This window comes from Nycticebus coucang, chromosome 17 (genome assembly GCF_027406575.1).
Source record: "Nycticebus coucang isolate mNycCou1 chromosome 17, mNycCou1.pri, whole genome shotgun sequence".
NCBI lineage: Eukaryota > Metazoa > Chordata > Mammalia > Primates > Lorisidae > Nycticebus > Nycticebus coucang.
The window spans coordinates 50,562,190-50,583,635 of record NC_069796.1 but is presented as its reverse complement, the minus strand read 5'-3'; the positions used below and the strand labels follow the sequence as shown (position 1 = coordinate 50,583,635).

The 21,446-nt window shown below is 51.6% G+C and overlaps 1 protein-coding gene and 1 non-coding gene across 5 annotated transcripts in view; one reads left to right on the top strand and one right to left on the bottom strand.

Moving 5' to 3' along the window:
* NDST1 (N-deacetylase and N-sulfotransferase 1) overlaps positions 1–20,855 on the bottom strand; it is a 67,078-nt gene extending 46,223 nt beyond the window's left edge. For 2 of the 4 annotated variants that reach the window (XM_053566341.1, XM_053566339.1), the window contains exon 1: positions 20,562–20,855. The gene's annotated coding sequence lies outside the window, so the exon portion shown is untranslated. Of the gene's footprint in view, positions 1–20,136; positions 20,278–20,561 lie in introns of those variants that run through there. The other 2 variants (XM_053566340.1, XM_053566338.1) reach the window with 2 other exon arrangements.
* On the top strand, positions 12,340–12,478 carry LOC128569424 (small nucleolar RNA SNORA7). The gene has a single exon (XR_008375374.1). It is a non-coding gene; the product is annotated as a small nucleolar RNA SNORA7 (small nucleolar RNA).
* Positions 20,856–21,446: the final 591 nt, after the last annotated feature.

The window sequence follows — 21,446 nt, the reverse complement described above, 5'->3', positions numbered from 1 at the left end:
GTTCTCAACCTGTGGGTCGTGACCCCTTTGTAACAATGAAAATACATCCTGCATGTCAGATATTTACATTACGATTCATAACAGTAGCAAAATTACAGTTATGAAGTAGCAACGAGAATAATTTTATGGTTGGGGGTCACCACAACATGAAGAACTGTATAAAAGGGTCACGGCATTAGGAAGGTTGAGAACCACTGCCCTACAAGATGCCTCACCAGGATCCTGAACAGTTCCCAGGGTCAGAAGACCAGAGTTTGAGTCCTAAATCAAGCACTAGCCCAGGTTTGGGCTCAAGTGAGGCAAGTGAGGTGCCAGGGCACCGCCATGGTTGAAGAAGGTGCTCACTCCCTGTGGATGCAGCTGCCGTCAGCACCACAGCACAGGCACCTCCTGACACCACACCTAGATGGCCCACTGGCCTCCTCCCTCTCAGCTTTGCAGCAACCCGCCTGGGACCTCGGGCAAACAAGCACCACTCCTTTCTAGGCCTTGCTTTGTTCACATAAAATGGAATCACGAAACTGGACTTGGGGCCTGAACCTGTAATCCCAGCTTATCAGAAGGCTGATGTGGGAGGATCGCTTGAGCCCAGGAGTTCAAGTCCAGCCTAGGCAATATAGCAAGACTCCATCCTGGAAAAAAAGTAAAATGTATTTATTTTAATTTTAATTTTTTTTTTTTTAGAGACAGGGTCTTGCTTTGTTACCCAGACTGAAGTACAGTGGAGCACTCGTGGCTCACTGAAGGCTCAAACACCTGGGCTCAAGCAATCCTCCTGCTTTAGCCTCCCAAAGAGCTGGGATTACAGGTATAAACCACCACACCTTTTACTTTTGGCCAGGTGCAGTGGTTCACAACTATAATCCCAGCCCTTTGGGAGGCTGAGGCAAGAGCATCACTTGAGGTCAGGAGTTTGGGACTAGCCTGGGTGACATAGTGAGACCCCCATCTCTACAAAAGAAATAAGAAAAAAATTAGCTGGACATGGTAGTGTACTTTTATAGTCCCAGCTGCTCAGGAGGCCGAGGTGGGAGGATCACTTGAGTACAGGAATCTGAGGCTGCAGTGAGCTATGGTCATGTCATTGTACTCCAGGTCTAGGCAACAGACACCCCATCTTAGAAAGTAAATAAATACAATAAAAAATAAATTAATTTTAAAAATGGAATTGTGGGCAGCACCTGTGGCTCAGTCGGTAAGGCGCCGGCCCCATATACCAGAGGTGGTGGGATCAAGCCCAGCCCTGGCCAAAAACTGCAAAAAAAAAAAAAAAAAGGAATTGTGCCAGATGATCCCATGAACCACCCCCAACTCTAAGCTGGGTGATTCTATAGGGAGCACAACTGTCCTCTATAGCAAATTCCCAGAAACAGGCACAAGGGTCCCAGCTAAACAGGCGCAAGGGTTCCAGCTCTTTACCATGGATAAACCCATCTGTCACCATGTGCCACACAGAATGCACATTATACAATTACACACACCACCGTGTGCTGGACCCTTTGCTAAATGCTGGGCCTCTACTTCATCAGAGCCTCATTTCACAAATGTTGAAACTAAGGTTCATGGAGGTTAAGCAACTCGTTCAAATCCCCAGTCAGGAAGTGCCTCGCTGAGATTCGAACCATCATATGTCTGACTTTTAATCCCCACACTCCATAGCATCAGTCACAGATAACTCAAAACCTACCCAGGCCAGGAAAATGCTGTCAGCTCTTTACACCGCCCACATTTTCCAGAATATAATGCCTGGGCTAATGAGTAGGCAGGCTAGTGGTCAGTCAGGAGCAGGTGGGGAAGGGATGTCTGCGTGGGCACTGGGCATTCCACAGACCCACCAGCCTCAAGCCTGGCCTGTTGTCTAGCACTGTGGTTACAATGCCCTCATTGCTATCAGCATACCACTGTCACCACTGGGTCATTTTTATTTATTTATTTATTTATTTATTTTGTAGAGACAGAGTCTCACTTTATGGCCCTCGGTAGAGTGCCGTGGCCTCACACAGCTCACAGCAACCTCCAACTCCTGGGCTTAAGCGATTCTCTTGCCTCAGCCTCCCAAGTAGCTGGGACTACAGGCGCCCGCCACAACGCCCGGCTATATTTTGGTTGCAGTTTGGCCGGGGCTGGGTTTGAGCCCACCACCCTCAGTATAGGGGGCAGGCGCCCTACCAACTGAGCCACAGGTGCCGCCCTGGGTCATTTTTAAATAAGTGCCCAGAACCAAAGCTTTTTCACAGGCATTGCTTTGGCATTACATGACAATTTATAAAAGTTTAGTGGGGATTTCTTGCCCCTTTCTCAGAAGAGGAAAGTGGGTTTCCCAGAAGATAAGTGACTTCCCAAGAAGCACACAAGGAGGAGTGTCTAAGATGAACTTGGGGCCCACATTCTCTGCCTCCCTCCCTGTCCAGGGCTGGGACTGCTCCTCAATGCTCTTGCTTTCCAGGTCAACCAGCACATTGAGACAACAATGACCATCTTTGAGAATTTACTTGGCATCAGGTATTGCACTCAACACTTCACATACCATCTCATTTAACCATCCCAGCATCACCATAAATTAAATACTGCATCTATTTCCATTTCACAGACAGAGATACTAAGGCTCAGAAATGTTATATATCACGCCCAAGGTCACCACATCAGAAGGAGCAGAACTGGCATCCAAACAAGCTCAGTATACCACTGAGCCAACTTGGACCTAAACGTCTGTGCTGGGCCGGGCGTGGTGATTCACACCTGTAATCCCAGTACTCTGGGAGGCTGAGGTAGGCAAATTGTCTGAGCTCACGAGTTCAAAACCAGCCTGAGCTAGAGTGAGACCCCGTCTCTAAATATGGCTGGGCATTGTGGCAGGAGCCTATAATCCCAGCTACTCGGGAGGCTGAGGCAAGAGAATCATTTGAGCCCAAGAGTTATCGGAGCCCAAGAGTTTGAGGTTGCTGTGCATTATGACACCACAGCACTCTACAGGGGGTGACAGAGTGAGACTCTGTCTCCAAAAGAAAAAAACCTTTGTGTGGGCAGCGCTTGTAGCTCAAGGAGTAGGGCGCCGGTCCCATAAGCCGGAGGTGGCGGGTTCAAACCCAGCCCCGGCCAAAAAACAAAACAAACAAACAAAAAAAAAACTTTGTGCTATGTAACTCTGTCTGGGAGACTCTGTCACAGGCAGTTCCTGGAAGGGACAGGAGGCAAATACATCAAACAGTATGTGTGGCTGGCAGGTTATGGCATGATTACGATAACAGAAGGACAAACAAAGCTCTTAGGGAGCCCACAAGAGGGAGGCTGTTATAAACATCCAGGCAGAAGGCCAGGAGTCTAAGCAAGGGACCTGGGAACAGAGGGAGGTGACAGATATGAGGGAGAAGGCCTTGAGAGACCCTGGTCAAGTGCCTTGCTCTCTCTTGACCTCAATTTACCCCGCTCTTAAGAAAAGTCCCAGGGCGGCGCCTGTGGCTCAGTGAGTAGGGCGCCGGCCCCATATACCAAGGGTGGCGGGTTCAAACCTGGCCCCGGCCAAACTGCAAGCAAAAAAATAGCCAGGTGTTGTGGCGGGCGCCTGTAGTCCCAGCTACCCGGGAAGCTGAGGCAAGAGAATCGCCTAAGGCCAAGAGCTGGAGGTTGCTGTGAGCTGTGACCCCATGGCACTCTACCGAGGGCAACAAAGCAAGACTCTGTCTCTTAAAAAAAAAAAAAGATAGAAAGAAATGAAAAGTCCCTGGAATATCTCCAAAACCCATTCCATCCCTAAAGACCCTTGGTCCCTAGGAAAACAGGCAGTCCTGGTGGCAGCCGGGCTATGAGCCCTGAGGACTATGAAATGTCCTTGGCTGTCCTGGCACAGCTCAATTGCTGGGAAACAGACTTGCAGAAGCATAGGGCTTGGCTGGCATGCCTGGGCACCAGTGAAGTGTAGATCCTGACAGGGCCACATTCCGCCCACTGTCAACCTCTCCACAGCTCCACTGGAGCAAGTACCACACAGCCTGGACCCAGCCCGGGCACCCAAGTCACACTAAGTGCCCAGGGGAATGCCGCTCTAGGCTCTGCACTACCAACCCTGTGCAGATCCTTACATTTAACTTAAGTCCCCTCAATGTCACCCATGTCCAAGTCCAAACCCCTCACTCCCATTTCCCGAAGGCCAGCCACTGGGTTGTAGTGTCAAGGAGTCCTATGAAAGACCTTAAGGAAAATGACCACACCCATTGCTGAGGCACCTGTGCCAGAAGCTGCCCATGCCCAGGCGATAGAGACCCTCGACTGGGGGAGGGGAGAGAGTCCCCTAGGGCCAGTCCTCAGTTCTCTTTTGGAAGGTGGAAAGGGCTCAGGGACTTGCTAAGAGGGCTTAGCCCAAGTCTCCCACTTACAGCCACTATCAAACCAGATGCCCAACATGGTCCTGTTCAACAACCTCCCGCCCACTAGGCAAAGACCCTAATCGGACTGACTTCATGGGTCACCACAACAGCCTCTGTTAACTGGGAGTGCTATGTGCCAAGGCCTTTGCTAAGTGCTTTATGGACATTTTCTCATTTAACCCTCACAGTAACCCTGTGAAGCAGCTGCTATAATTGGCCCATTTTTACAGATGAGAACACGGTGGCTCAAAGAAGTTATGTCACTTGACCAGAGTCTCACAGCCAAGCAGCACAGGGAGGATTCACAAGTATGCCTGCCTGACTCCACCCCCAGATTCTTAACCACCAGTGCTGTGCAGCCTCCTCGAATGTTCCCTGTCACCCTCAATACCAACTCAACACTTCTGCATACAGGAGGGGAAACCAAGGCACAGAGCTCTCTCTGTTGGCAGCAGAGCCAAGAAAAATCCTGTGGCCTCCAACCTCCCTTCCATCCTCCTCCCCAAGGAATTCCCATCCACAAGACTTGCCAGACAGAAGGGCTGGGACAGGACCGCCACTGTGACAGTGGGGACTCAGAATCTGCCTTTTTCCTCTGCCCAGAAGGAAAAGGAGCAGGAGGAGGTCTACAGAAAGGAAAAAGGACACAAAGGGACCAGGACACATTTGTTCTTACAGAACAGACTCCCAGAATTGGGGAGTATTCTGCAGAGTTCCCTCACATACCCCTGCAGGAATCACCCTCACACTGATGGTAAGAGGCAGGGCCCAGGACCCACATGCCCATCACTAGTACAGGTCCCAACCCAACAAAGCTAACCAAAACGCTCAGTTTCTGCCGCCAGACCTGCCTGCCCCACAGCCGTCCCTATCTCAATAAATAGCAACCCTGTCCTTCCAGCTCCTCGGGCCAGAAACCTTGCCATCAACACCCGCTTCTCACACCTTACCTCTAATCCCTCAGCAAATCCCAACAGCTCATCCTAAAATAAATCCAGAACCCAATCCTAGGTTGCCTCTCCCACTGTCCCTGTATCTGACCAACCTGTCCTCTTTCATGGTGTGACTATGGCAGCCTCCTGGCCAGTCCTCCTACACACCCCCTCACTTGCTACCCTCCACATGGCAGCACTAAGATCTCTCTAAAATATGTCAGAACAAATTGGCGCTTGGACCCAAACCGTCCAGCAGCACCCTACCACTCAGACTTCAAAAACAAAGTCCTCTCAATTGCCAAGAGGCCTACCTGATATGTCCCCAAAAGCCCTCTGGCCCCATCTCTGACCATAGTCACTTAATCCTTCCACCCAGCCATCCCAGCCTTCTGGCTGTTCCTCACATCACCCTGCCCCAGGCCCTCCCACCACAATGCCTCTGCTGGCTGAACCCTCTGCCTGGGAAGCTCTTCCCAGATCCTTTGGCTCCCCGCCTCCCACCTGGAGTCTGCTGCCCTCTCACCAGGCACCATCCCTGACCACCTGACTGGCAGGGAAAATCACATTTTCCACCCCCAATCCAGCTTTATTGTTCTTACAGGCACTTCTCACCATCTGAGGAACAGACATATCTGTTGGTTTGATGGTTCCATCCCACCAATCAACCAGTAGAAGGTAAGCCCCAAATCGAAACAGCAACTTGATCTCTTTGCTCAGCACGGTGCCCTAGTACCTAGAAAGGGGCCTGGACCAAACTGATGTTTAATAAAGACTGATGAATGAAGAACTATTACCTCCCTAATCTGAACCTATCTTTTGGCCTCTCTCAGCAATCGTCAGGGTTCCCTGGGAGCTGAACAAATGAGTTTGGGCCAATGGACAGGACTTTCCATTTGTCACTCTGGTGCCTTTGCCCAGACTTTTGTCCACCGAGGGAAAACTTCTGGGTGCTCACACTAGGATCACTACTGGGCTGCCACAACCCTCCCTCACAGACGACCAGTGCTGCCAGGGGCCTGGCATCTACCCACTGCTGTCTGCCTCAGGCTCCCAGCAACAGGAGGCAGAGGAGGAAGGCTGTGCCACGCTTGCCCTTCTCCAGTGGTCAGCAGGGGGGCCATCAGAAGGAATCTTTGTTCTTAGCATAAAAAGCACGAAGCCCAATGCCAGGCGGAAGCAGGCACAGAAGCAGCTGGCCCAGCAGAGACAGTTCAAGGAAAAAATAAATGGAATGGTGGATGTTAAGTGGTAATTTGCACACCCAACAGGTTTCATGCCTCCAGGGCAGCCGTGACCATGGTTTACTTTTCCAGGCTCTAACCAGGTGGTCACAGACAATGAGATGGCTGTCCCAGCAGGGTGATCTGTCACTGCCCCTACAGAGGAAGATGGGGCCAAAGGAGCACCTGGCCAAGATTAAGAAGACCTGGGGTCCCAGTCTAACTTTATACCCACTCATATGTGACATCAGGAAAGTCTCCTCCCTCTGTGTATTGCACTTCACACAGCTGTAAAAAGCTTGTTAAGGCCTGCACTTGATATCTCAGCCTGCCTGAGATGCAGTAGGGGAGCCCCTCAACCTACAGCCAGGTGGATAAGCCACACAGGCCAGGCTCCCCTGTGGGCCTGATAGCAGGGCACAGCCCCTGCCCGCTTTGATACAAGCTTCCAACCTGCTCTCTCCCCTGGATCGGAGTACTCCTCTCCCAAGCAGTTACCCAATGTGAGCTTGAAACCCCTCTGGACATGGCCATATGAGGGCCAGGACTGGCAGCGCTTACCCTACCCAGATACTGGCACCTGCCCTGATCTCCTGTTATCCTTCCGAAGGATAACAAGGACCTCAGCCACAACAACAGGGAGTAACCCAGCATTAGCATGGAGGACAAAAGGAAGCCCAGAGAGAAGAGGCATGTTGATGTCACCCAGCACATGGCCACCCAGGTCCTCCCGACCAGCTCTGGGCTCTGTGCACTAAGACAGGGTCCTCAAGGCATGATCTATAGCACTCCAGGTCTGAATCTTCTGGGGGGAGGGGAAGGTAAGACCCTAAACCAGGGGTGTCCAACCTGCAGCCCATAGGCCGCATGCAGATTATCTGAGGCCTGTTTTGCTTATCTATGATGTCCAGATATGGCCAAAATTACACGTGGACCTTTTTTTTGCTCATCGTCATTTGTTAGTGTTTGTGTTTTTAATGTGCGGCCCAAAGACAACTCTTCTTCTTCTTCTAAGGTACAGCAGAAAAAAAAAAAGGTTGGACACGCCTGCAGCCTAGACAGAAGGAATAGGGAACGGGAAGGGGAGAAACGAGATAGAAATCTGCATTTACTTTTTGCAAGCTTCCTGGGTTTTTCTTACACCCAGAACTATTGCAACCTCTCCCCTAAGATCTCTAGGAGGAACATTTTATCAGGCCCCGAGGGATAGTTAAGATTTCAATTAAAAGAGTCATACAAATTTTGAATGGTCAACTAGACAAAGGAGCTGATGGATAAAGTAACATACTCTGGAAGGAGAATCAAGAAAGGCAAAGGGGGGCAGTGCCTGTGACTCAAAGGAGTAGGGCGCCGGCCCCATATGCCAGAGGTGGCGGGTTCGAACGCAGCCCTGGCCAAAAACTGCAAAAAAAAAAAAGGCAAATGGTGGGCTTACACCTGTAATCCTAGCATTCTGGGAGGCAGAGCCAAGTGGATCGCTTGAGCTCAGGAGTTTGAGACCAGCCTGAGCAAAAGTGAGACCCCAGTCTCTACTAACAGAAAAACCAGCCAGGCATTGTGGTGAGCACCTGTAGTTCCAGCTACTCAGAAGGCTGAGGCAAGAGAATTGCCTGAGCCCAAAAGTTCAAGGTTGCTGTGAGCTACAATGAGGCCACAGTACCCTACCCAGGGTGACAGAGTGAGACTCTGTCTCAAAAAAAAAGAAAAGAAAAGCCTATGATTAATGAACATCTGAATTGATCCATACTCCTTCAGCCTCTGCCCCAGGACACAGAGGTCTGGACCCAATAACCTCTGAAGGCTACTAAGCCCAGTCCTCCCTTCCCCTAAACTCCTGCAAGCCCCCTAGGAGAATGCAACCTGGAGACAGCTGCAGGTGAAATGATCCTCTTGGTCCTCTCCTTTGGTTACACTGCAGCACGGAGGCGACACTTTCAGGCACTGTTTTATCCACAGCTTAAGAAGCTGCCTGGGTCAGTGGCTAAGCAGCCAGAGCTTATCTGGGGGCAGGATGCCAGGACCACAGGGCAGGCTGATCCAGCGTCCTCTAGTAAATGGAACCTTCACAGCTGGCAGGGACAGACTGCTGCCATGCCTTCCTTCACACAGGAAGCATTTATTATGCTCCTGCTCAGTACAGAGCCCTGTGCCTATGCACAAGGCTTCCAGAGACACAGAAGTGAGTCAGCCTCCACTCCCCACTGCCCACAAAGAAACAACACAAAAGAGAAAGCAGTCCATACCTTAAAGGACAGGGCTGCAAACTTAGATGCCTCCAAGGACCTGAAAAACCACGTAAGTATATGAAGTAGCTGGGGATGGGGAAAAGTGGAGCATACATGCCTCATCACCAGCAGAGTATGGGCTCAAGAATTTCCTAGTTTCCAACTTTTGAAGTAAAGTCTGAAGTCTGGATTTTTATGTAAAACCTCCCATTGGCAACCAGCTCAATATCTGGCATGGGCCAAACAAAATCTGCCCATAGGGCAGATGGTGGCCTGCCAGTTTGTGACCTCTTGTTTTCTTAAAAGGAACAGAGAACACACCGTGGAGCTCAGTAGGGGCCAGTTCCTTACAGCTGAGGTTTTAGGGAAGGCTTCTTCGGAGAGGAGGCATTGAAGCTGGGCTGCCTTTCCAGGGAAGGAATCCTGGGTAGGGAGTAGGGTATACCTACAGGGCTCATGGGCAGGAGCTTCCTGGTCCTACCAAGCCTTCTAGAGGACCTGCTTTGCCCCCCAAAAAAGGAGGCACCAAAGGTATCAGCTCTGTTCTGTCTCCAGGGTGCAAGAGGAGGGGCTGCCAGCCCAGCAAACATCAGACTAAATCAATCGGTAGTGGCAGAATAGCTCAGGTCCGATTTCATCCCTGGAGCTTGAGGAATGGGTCAGCTAACAGCTCCATGGAGGAGAGGGAGAGGAAGAGACAATGGAGGGACAAAGGAGACTGAAAATCCTGCCTGGCCAGGCCTGCTGGTTACATAACCCTGCCTCAGGACAGAGCTAAGGAGGGCCTGGGCTAGGGAGTCCCAGAATGCAGAAAGGGTTTCCCTCCCTCCCCTGTGTACCCTGCTCTCCAACCTTGTCCTACAGCTCCTGGGAAGCCCAACACAGAGTGCAGATCCAAGGGTAGGAACAAAGACTCCATGATAAAGCACTTACAGGATATATACAAAGCAAATGAGCAGCCGTGCTAGCACTAATAATAATAGCAAACTTTTACCAAGAGGTTACTTTATACCAGGTACAAGAGAAGTTATTTACATTCATTATCTTATCTAAAAGTCTAATTATAATCCCATAAAATAAACATTATTATTCCCATTTTACAAATGAGGAACTGAAACACAGGCAAATAACTTACTCAAGGTCACACAGCTCTTAAGTGGAGGAACTGGCTCAGAAGGAACAGTAGGTCTCTGACACCACATCACTGCTACACTGCCACCAGGCTACTTTGTTTCCACATTCTCTCCACCCTGCAGCACATACAGCCACCTGTCAGCATTCACAGGGACACCCAGTCTTCTGACAACCTGATGGAGTCAAAGGACTCTTTCTTCAGAAAAAGCAAGCACAGAAATGCCTACTAAATGTCACACCTGACTTCAGGCTCACAGACCCCCACACCCATGGGAATGAACAGGTCAAGATCATGAGAGACTCAAGAGAAAGGTGGTGGTAGAGGGAGAAGACCTTCAGGCCCTCTGGGGCCCCACATTTCTTCAAACTTAGAGCCCAAACCCATAACAGCCTTCATCCACAGGCGTGGGCATGAATTGAGGATCAGGGCATAGTCATCCCTCAGGGCTGGGAGAACAGAATGAATCACAACACACAATGGTCTGCACCCCTGTACCCACTGGGTGTGATGCACAGCTCCCCGCTGCTAGGCAGACAATGCACAGCTGGGCCCCGCATCTGGATGGGGGTGGCATCACCAAGCGCACCATCTCGGCCTTCTCCCCACCAGTGAGCCCACCTCGCTGGAGACCAGACCTGGCCTTGCCCCAACCTCGGCAGCAAGCGTTTCCAAGGAGGATCCCTCCATAGCCCCTGCCCAGCCTCCATGCCAGTGGGGTGGGTCTAAGGGCTAAGTCAAGTTGAACAGCCCCTTGCAAGGCTTGGCAAGACCCAGGCCTTCTGCTGCCTTTGCAAGCTCAGCCAGGCCCTTCTCACCTCGCAGCCTCCACTTAACCAACTATAAAAGGGAGACTACCCGATCAAGTCCTTCCCAATGGTACCTGACAAACCTCGCAGAGCTCTGGGATCCTGCTTTCAGGAAGTTACATAAACATCCTTTGGAGAAACAAAAGTCAAATCTAAAGCCTCTAGGTTTTTTTTAAGGATATCAAGAAGCCCTTTTCCAACTTCCCCCATCCCAGTCCAACTTCCCCCATCCCACTTCCATTGTTCCAAATATCCTCTTAGGACCTAAAAAATACATTTGGGCTTCTTGAAGTTCTTCCTCTTGAAGCTGCCCCACCCCTTCTTGGCAGCCTTCACCCAGGGCACCCCCACTATCTCTGCCCCCAGCACTGCTCTGGGCTACCCTAAGGGCTGCAGCTACCCACTGCCAAAGATGGGGTGGGGCAGAATAGTTTTGGGGAAACAAATCCTTCCCTGGTCTGAACAGAGGCAATTCTGGGTTCTGGTCTCACTGAAACTCTGACAATCTGTGCCTATGGTCACATCCCTGCTCCTCTCTGGGTATCGGTGCCCTAACTGGGAGATGAAGAGGTTCCCACGTGATGTCAGGGAGGCCCTTGGCCTCCTGGGCAGCAGGTTGGGGATACTGAGGCAGGAAAGAACAGCAGAGTGGACTTTGGGTTCTGATCTTGAACCTTACACCCTCTTCTGCTAGAACCACAGGAGATGTGCTTTTCTCTCTCTGATTTGATCTTTCACCCCAGCTATGGAATCTTTTTTTTTGTGTGTGTGATTTTTGGCCAGGGCTGGGTTTGGACCCGCCACCTCCGGCATATGGGACCAGTGCCCTACTCCTTGAGCCACAGGCGCCGCCCCCAGCTATGGAATCTTTATCTTGCCACTGAATCTCTTTGAACCTCGGATGGCCCATCTGAACCTGAAGAATAATAATACCTGCAGTGGAGGCACCAACTTGGAGGCTGAAGGCCTAAACACCCCTAAACAATCCCATCAGCTGCCTCCCCACACACACACACACTGTCAGCCTATTCTCTCATTTGATAGACTATATATTTGGGAACATCTCTAGAAAACCCATCTAAGTTGTGCCTGATCCACGTTCTATGACAATCCCCCTCTGCCCTTCTTCCAATGAGATCATATTTCTAAGTACCCCTACAGAATAAGATCTACCACCTTATAGCTGTACAGCGGTGGTATTTTCTTTTTTTTTTTTTTTTTAAGAGACAGAGTCTCACTTTATGGCCCTCGGTAGAGTGCCGTGGCCTCACACAGCTCACAGCAACCTCCAACTCCTGGGCTTACGCGATTCTCTTGCCTCAGCCTCCCGAGTAGCTGGGACTACAGGCGCCCGCCACAACGCCCGGCTATTTTTTTTTGTTGTTGTTGTTGCAGTTTTGGCCAGGGCCGGGTTTGAACCCGCCACCCTCGGCATATGGGGCCGGTGCCCTACTCACTGAGCCACAGGCGCCGCCCAACAGCGGTGGTATTTTCAACTCTAAAATGGATGCCTACCTTATAGAAGAATTGCTATAGGGATTATTCCAGACAAGGTGACATGGAAGTGCCCAGTAAGCATTTATATGCTATCAATAAATGGGAGCAGTCAGTATAATCATCGTCATTAAAATTATTGAGATACTTAAAACTACTCAACCTCCTGGGATTGCGTCTGGAGAGCAGCTAGTGTTTTACCAGCTTCGAAAACAGGAGGGAAAGCAAGCCTGGCAGAGGGACCCGTTCCATCCCAGCTTGTTCAGTAGCTGGTGACCGGAAGACACTCTGCAACAAGTGGAAAGGGGGGGGCGGCGCCTGTGGCTCAGTCGGTAAGGCGCCGGCCCCATATACCGAGGGTGGCGGGTTCAAACCCAGCCCCAGCTGAACTGCAAACCAAAAAATAGCCAGGCGTTGTGGCGGGCGCCTGTAGTCCTAGCTACTCGGGAGGCTGAGGCAGGAGAATCGCCTAAGCCCAGGAGCTGGAGGTTGCTGTGAGCTGTGTGACGCCACAGCACTCTACCGAGGGCAATAAAGTAAAACTCTGTCTCTACAAAAAAAAAAAAAAAAGTGGAAAGGGGGAAGAAAACAAAGAAAAAGAAAAAACTACTGGATTGGTGACAACTAAGGCCCCTCAGCCTTCACACCTGGCCAGTGTACTCACACACGTGTGCACTGGCACACCCGCACCGCCAGCAGCCCACTCTTTAAGACAGGGCCCACACTCTGACTCCAGCCCCAGAACAGAGGTCATATGTTCCTGGAAAACATTCTTGTCCACCCACAAAATTTCTCACACTTTTCCAGATCCCCAATCCTGCCTTCCTCAATGGGGTTTGCCTCAGCAATGCCTCCTAAAATCATGTACCCCATCACTGTATCACAAGATTGTTATACTCCTATAAAAGCATCAGCAGGAGTTGCCCAGGAGCAAGACAGGAGGGAACACAGGGAGAGGACACAGCATGAGTAAAGGCCCTCCTATGACGACTTTCATTTCTCCTCACCTGGCCTCTGCCTGGACAGGTAGCATTTGCAAGGCAGTGGTGTAAGCCAGAGGTGGCTGCCGCTGAGCAAGACTACAGTAAACCTAACCCCAGCCCAGCACCTGCCCAGGCAAGCCAATCTGTAGCCAGCCTGCGGAGGATGAGAGTCCAAGCCCTCCCTTACAGAGCCAGACCTCAGGTCTGAACGAAGCCAGAATCCATACCACATCTTAATCATGTGAGCTCCAGGATTCTGTTCCCACCTCCAGAAACAGGGAGCTCGCTCTCTTCTAAACACAACCCCTCCAGCTTGGCTTACTCTGATTTTTTTCCAAGTTTCCTCATTACACTGAGTTGAAGTTAGTCTCCACTGGCCATCTAACCACTGGATTTACCTTCTGGTGCCTCAAAGAACAAGGCCACTTCTTCTGGCCAGAGCAGTCCCTCAGAAAGCCATAGACCTTGACTGTAATCCCTTGAGTCTAAACTTCTCCAGGATGAACCACCCATGTCCCTAAGCCTTGCTTGACACATCTGCTAAAAGGGGATGATAAGAGTGCCTATCTCCCCCCTGCTGTTGTGAGATTAAATGAGCTCCTTAGTCAACAATAACAATGACTACAGCAATAATCAATACTAAGATGGACTGGGCTCATAGTTAAGCATCTTCCCTGCATTACCCTTTTATATCTTGTGAGATAAGGACAATTATTATTCCCTTTATACTGATGAAGAACTAAACAGCTAACCAGAGTTCCCACAAGCAGGAAGTCACCCAGCAGGGATTTGACCCCAGATCATATGGGTCAGAGCTTAACTCCTAACTTTTGATCTGTCTGGACCTCCTAGATACCTGCTGCAAGACTGAGCCCTGCCACCATCCTCTCCGCCATCACAGGGAACAAGGAGGCTGGGTGGGAGCACATGCAGTCTAGGGTGAGGGTCCCTGGCTATGACGGCAGCTCCAGGGCCACCAGCTAGGAGAGGCCTTCCAGCCAGCCCAACTTAGGTGGTGCATGCCTTAGACACCTTCACACATCACCAGTGAGGAGACTGAGCCTGTGAAACTTGATGACAGGAGAGAAAAGGAAAAGCAGAGGTGTAACAAAAAGAGGAAATCCTGCCGGCTTCCTAGATGAGGCCAGCAACTCTCGCACCCCATGCAAATTGCCCTCTCTTTCCGGGCCTCAGTTTCCTCAAGTCTATACGCCATCTCAGGTCATCAGGCAGAAAGTTCAAAAACAAATTCTGGGGATTCTTCCCTCCATCTCTAAAAGGACAGATCACCTCCTGGCTATAAACAGTATTCATAACCATTGTTATCTTTAAACAGCTTCTATTTACTGGGCCCTCACTATGTCAAGCACTTACTCACTCAATCTTCCTGCCAAAGCAGAACAGTCATTACACCCATCCTGCTGTTGAAAAAACTAATGTTCAGAGAAATTTAGGTATGTGCCCTAGATCAGACAGCTAATGGTAGCAGAACTGGGATTTGCCAGGACTCCTAACTCCACTCAGCAATGCTGCACACACCACTGGAAATGGGCCACATGTAGCCCCTACATGCACAGCATGAAGCCTAGAAGAGAGGGCATGTGCTTTTAAGGAACTTACAGTTTAAAGCCAGAAGTGAAAAGGCTCTGAGGGAGGTCCAGATGACAGGTTCTGCACACATGAAGGAGGGGAAATAGGAATGACTGCTCCTAAGAGGTGGCACTGGCAGGGGAGGATTTTGGGTGGATGAGGGGGAAGTGACTGGGTTACAGCATCCCTGCCATGAACAGATGTGGCGGCAGGAAGGGTCAGGAACACAGCCAGGGAGGAGGAAAGAGGACCGTCCTCCTTGAGGGGTAAGAGAGAATGGGAGTTGAGAGACTGCAGTAACACAGCAGGTAGCTCCCAACCCTTGCCCTCAAATAAGCAAATCTTACTTGCCATACACATTTTAAAATTAGAATAATCCAAGAAATAGGGCTGACTGAATAAAAAGGGCCAGGAGGCAACTTAGCACAAACTCTCTTCCATCTAGATAAGAGCTTTGGTGGCAGACTGCCTCTCGCCCTGAGGTCACATGGTCCAAGATCTCTGCCCCCAAAACATCCACCCTTCCAGGAGCTCCAAAGAGATCCAAACCTCCACAACAGAAGCTGATAGGCAAAGCTTGTAAGAACCCCACAGGCAGAGAAAGCTTTGCTGGTGACTCTCAGAGACCCCCCCTTTAACCTCATCTGTGGGAAAGGAGAGGACCAACCTTGCCATCCCACTTCCACCCCTGCCCCGCTCCTCACTTTCAAATTCACAACCCACCAGCCCTTTCCCCCATCCCCTACTGATTCAGCCTGATTCATGACTCAGCCTTATTTCCTCACACTTGAGGAAAGAGAGACTGACCCCATTTCACAGGCCTGAAAATGGAAGCAGAAGGTTCAAGCTCTCTGTGAAACCACAGTCCCCAGCAGCTCAGGCTCTGGCCACTACTCCAAACATCCCTAAGGGGCCCCTCAAAGGTCAGCTGGGCCAAGTGCATTGCCCAGAACGAGGACTTTCCCAGACAGAGATCTGCATGCCAGGCAGCATGTAACTTCCCAAGATGTGCAGGAAGGACAGCCTTGAAGCTATGAGAAAAGCAGGGGATGAAAGGCCAGGCACCACCCAAAAGCTGAGATTCACAGGTGAAAAGGGAACTGAGAGAGGTCACCCCGGCCCAACCGTACTGGTGCATCCTCCTGCACCTGCTGTAGCTCTCCCATCTCTTTGCATATCTTCAGCAACACAGCACTGGCCTCCTCCCCGGGTAGCTTACTTCCCAGTTTGCTGCCCTGGAACTGTCATCCTTGCTGTCTGGACTAAGCCCTCTGCCCACAGAGAGCTTTTCAGGGATTTAAAAGCAGTCATACTGCCCCTAAAGTGTCCTTCCCCAAACCTCAGACCACCTTTGATGACCCCAAATCCCCAAGACAGTTACAAAATCCTGCATCCTCCTTGTCCTCTCATCTCAATCCCACTGCCAGAGTCGGACTTTGGTGAGCTCTCTGCTGGACCATGACAAGCAGCATTTCTGGGCTGTTTTCAACCTTCCAGTCTTGCCACCATCTCTGGCCGCATGCCTCTGAGAGAAGCAACACAATAGGGCAAAAATAGTTCAGGCCTGGGTTCAAATTCAAGCTCTGTAAGTGAGTCCACCCTTTAAGCCTCTGTTTCCCCATCTGAAAATGGGACACGGGTTACCAATGACAGCGGCAGCAGCAACAGCTACTTTGCAGGGTATTGTGAGATTTCAATGGAGTGTCTGTAAAGAGCCTGGCACAGTGCCTGACACAAGGCACAGTAACAGGCATCACGTCAACAAGCTACTTACAACCCTCTGTCCTCTCTATCGCTACAGAATAAAATCCAAACTCCAGAGCAGGACACTGCAGGCTCCCACAACCCAATCTTATCTGCCAATGCTCCCCCATAGCCTCCATCCTCACAAACACTTCCTTTTCCAGGAAGCCCTGCTGACATTAACAACCAGACAGCTCTTCCCTCCACTGACCTTCTAAAGCCCATCTATCAATGATCACATCCTGCCTCACTGCCATCACCTGGGTCACTGTCTTCCCTCCCCCATCAGACCAGAAGCCTCTCCAGTCAGAATCCAATAGCACCTCACCGGATTTTATGTCCCCTGTCACCCCTGGCCACAGACATTTTCCATACATATTTAACAAATTACCCTAACATTCCATTTCAAGTAAAGAATGTCCAAGTGCTCCAAACAGTGCAGATATTTCAAGCCATACCCCAAACCAAATTCCAAGCCAGTAGAAGCCTGCCCAGTCTCTAGAGACTTGTAGACCTGGCTTTGGTCCCAAAGCATGGAAGTGTGGCCAAAGCATGGTCAAGTAGGTCCAAAACCCAGACAGAGAGAGCTTTGGGCTGCTGAGATCAGAGCCCATTTCTAAGTTGCTGATATGCAAAGTTCAAATTCTTGACTTCAAATTCTTGACCACTTCCTCTACTTGTGATTGCAAAACTCTTCCTTGCATACCTCCTTGTGACCGGAGGCTCACTACCCATCTTCTTCTCCTGCTTACCGGTGCCCTCCCTTTGCCTGTTGATTCCCCCAGAGGTCTCTCCTGCTCTGATCACAATGACAAGAAGAATCTGACCACATGACAAGGGACAACTCCATTCCTCAGGAACCTTTTCAGCCTTCCAGACCCTCCACTCAATCCCCTACTTTTCTGAGTCCCCTCAATGTCCAGCAAAGTAGTGAATTTCCACGCTTGTGCTTATAAGCTGACAGTGAACGCTCAACTCAGGAGGGCCCTCTTTCCCAGGGCCCAGGAAAAGCCTACAAACCCTGAAAATCCCAGACAGGGCTGGAATAGCCCTCGGAGCAGTCAGGGCTATGAGATTTAATGCACAAACTTTCCTCCCCCAAGAACTTCTGTCATTATCTACCCCTACCCACTACACTCTCCCTTGGCCTAGGTTTTACGCCTTAAAAGCAGTGGTTCTCAATCTGTGGGTCATGACCCACAGGAACTGTATCAAAGGGCTGTGGCATTAGGAAGGTTGAGAACCACTGTTTTAAGGGGTCATTAATTAAATAGCAATTTCTTTTCCTTTTTTGAGACAGTCTCACTCTGGAGGACCATGACATCAGCCTAGCTCACAGCAACCTCAAACTTCTGGGTTCAAGTGATCCTCCTGCCTCAGCCTCCCAGATAGCTGTAACTACAGGTACCCGTCAAAACACCTAGCTTATTTTTCCTTTTTTAGTAGAGGCGGAGTCTTGCTCTTGCTTAGGCTGGTCTTGAACTCCTAAACTCAAGAAATCCTCCCAACTCAGTCTCCCAGAGTGCTAGGATTATAGACACGAGCCACAGCATCTGGCCTTGTTTTCCATTGTTAAAAGGCCCCCAATCACAACCTGATCAGTTGTCAAAAGATGTCACTCCCACCAAAAGATTGGGCTGGCCCAGGGTGTAAAAGCCAGCAGCAGTCTTAATCGCCCCATGCACTCACACATGGGATATTTACTGAGGGCCTATGGGGTGCCTGACACTGTGCCAGCTACACTCAGCTAGGAACCTGTACATACACTCATTCTCCATTAGGATTTTGCAATCCTGACACTGCCCAAAGTCCATCCTCCATTACTGTTTTCAAAGACCTTAGGGGCTGGAGCATCTAGACCCACCCATTAGTTAGCAATGAGGACTCTGCCATTGCTAGTCACATAAGAGCACCCCTGCAGTATAAATCCCCTGGCTTTAAAGCTCTCATCTGCCCAAGAGCTCTACTTCTTAGCCCTACCTCTGCCCCCTGCTGATCTGAAAGTGACCTGGTCTGAATGGAAATGAAAGGTTTTCCCATCCATGGATGCTAGGGAGAGGCATGTTGACAAAGCCACCAGCTGTCCCCAATTGGAGCCAGGGAGATGGGCTCCTCCCTGCACCACCCGGACTGGGAGAGTGTTTCTGCCACAGACGCAGCCAGCAACAGAACTTGAACCATCACAGAGCTCCAAGCCCAGGCTCACACTAACCTCCCCTCCAGCTCCAGCTGCCCACACTAGTAAGAGCCAAGAGCATAAGACCTCACCCAGAACAAATACCAGGAAAAAGGGAGCATCACCTGGGGATAAGGGTAATGGGGGAGGAGGGCAGATGTCCATATAATTTCAACTGAAAATGAAACATGGCAAGGTTACAGTGAGACCTTGCAGAAACCTGAGTTTGAGATACAGGCTGGGAGAGGGAGGTCAAATCCCAGCTTCACCACTTTCTACCACTGTGATCCTTACCATTCTGTGACTTAATGTCCCAGCCTAAGCAAAACTGAGACCCCATCTCTACAAAAATAGAAAAATTAGCCTGGCACGGTGGTGTGTGTCTATAGTTCCAGCTACTCTGGGAGGCTGAGGCAAGTGGATCACTTGAGCCCAAGAATTTGAGGTTGCTGTGAGCTATGATGATGCCACCGCACTAGCCCCTGGGCAACAGAGCCAAGCTATCTCAAAAATAATAATAATAATGTGGGAGAATTAAGTAAGATAATGTAAGTAAGCAATTAGCCAGTGCCTGACACATGGTAAACATACAATACCTGTTGAATATAAACCAAGCCATTATTTACTGAGGTACCAAGACTCCTCTTATCCTTACTCTGGCAAATACTTCACACATTTTATAGCTAAAGAAACTGAGGCTAAAGGCAAGGTAAGGAATTAGCTCAAGGTTACACAACTGGGAAGTGACAAACACTTAGGACCCTCCGAACCTCAGACCAGAGGACAATACTGTCCCAGGCCATTCTGAATGTTCTCCTGTGGCGGGAGGGAAGACAGCGGGGTGTGCAGGATGTGGGGCTCTATCCCCTGAACCTGGCAAAGCTCCAGGTAATCGAATCTGGGAAAGAGCCAGGAGGCCAGTCCCCAGATTCCTGGCCGGTTCCAGGGCCCACCCGTCCCACCGGCGCCCCTTCCTCACTCCTATCCCAGAGCTTTAAGAGCAGCTTCTAAAGGAGGGAATCCTCTCTCTCCAGAAATTGAGGTAGGGGATACTTAGAGACCAGGCCGCTCAGAACCCAGAAGAAAACCGGTCCGGCTGCCTTACCCTGCCGGAAGCCAGGACCCGGCCTCTAACCCCCTCCCTCGCTAGACAAAAGTTTCCCCTGTTCTGGAGCAGGGGAGGGGGAGGGGGCATTCCTCGTGAGTGACATTATCCGTGACCTACAGCTGCCGCGCTGCCCTCGCCTGCATCCCGGCCTGCCCTCGGCCCGCCCGGTCCCCCACCGCTTTGTCCTCCCACCCCCGTGCGCCGGGCCCCGCAGACTCCACGCGCCCGCCCGGCGCCCGCCCGTACCAAACTTGCGCCGGCGGCCGCTCGGGCCCCGTGCGGCCTGCAAGCCCGGCTCGGGCCCCGCCGGCTCGGAGACAGGGGACTGGCAGGCCCTGGGCCCTCCCGGCCTCCTACCTGCTGCAGCTGGGGCACCACCCGCGGAAAGGGAGCTCCTGGCGAGCAGCAGGACGCCTGGGTCCCCCGGATAGTGCGTGCGCCTCCGGGCTCTGTCCCCGGCCCGGGTTAACCCCTTCGCGGCCACCGCCGCCGCTCCCACCCCCGCCCCACGCCGCAGCCGCCGCCGCCCGCTCCGCCTCCCGCTCGCTCTACTCCCCCACCCCTCCCTCCCGGTGCCCAGCCCCCAGTCCCAGCCCGGCACTGCGCTGGGGCAGCTCGCTGCCTCCCCCACGTCCCGCGGTGGGAAAGGGGGGGTCTCCCTTAAGACTGGAAGTTAGGGTGCGCTGCCTCGCCCCCTCCGGCCTGGGGAGCACAGAGGGGCGTACCCGCACCCCCGGACCCCTCAGCCGGTCTTCCCTTACTCCCTCCTGCCTGGCGCCTACCTTCCCGAATCGTGGCCGCTAGGAGCGGGGTTCGATCCCGTGATGGCGCGTGGGAGCGGGTCGGAGATGAGCTCCAGAGGCCCGGCGGCCAGCAGGCGTGTGGCGAGCGCCCCGGGGCGTGGGTAGGGGAGGGACCGGGCGCTGCTATCGGGGCTGGATTTCTCAGCTTCCACCCGGATTCTCCCTCGGCTCTCCCGGCCGTTTCGGTGCTGCTCGGCGACCACGTGACGCGGGCTGCCTTTGACCCCCGTCTCCGAGTGGGTAGGGGGCGGGGGCCGGGGTGGGGGTGTCAGATGTAGGACCCACAAGGACCTGAACGGCTGCCGGGCGTCCCCGAGGCGATGACCCCAGGGAAATAAAGCCCAGGGGAAACCAACAAGTTATTCCCGGGTCGGAAAAGAAACAGCTCTGGCGTTTGAGAGAAGCAGCAGACAGAACGTGGGAGACAAAGACCGGAGCCGGCCGCGCCTCTTGGGGCCGGGAGGCGCCCAAGTTGGGCCTGACAGGACCTCCTGCCTGTACCACCACTGGGCTTGAGACACCCCTTCATGGCCTCCTGGACTGCCCCCAACCAGAGACATCCTTTCTGGGTAGACCTCCCCACCACACACACATACACACACGCACACCTTTGCCCTGACTCTTGAAAACCCATTTATTTCCTTTATCATGATTATCTGGTTCATTTACTGGTTTCATTGTTTACTAGAATGTCATCTCCCCCAACAAGTTGTTCCCAGCTGTATCCCCTAGCCTGCTATATAACAGACAGATGACCTTGTGCAAATCTCTTCTCCCACTGAGCCTGTTTCACACTCCCTGGAAAACCAGCCCAAGGACCCTACAAATTAGGCAAGATTACAGTGGCTGTCCCCATTAAACTGG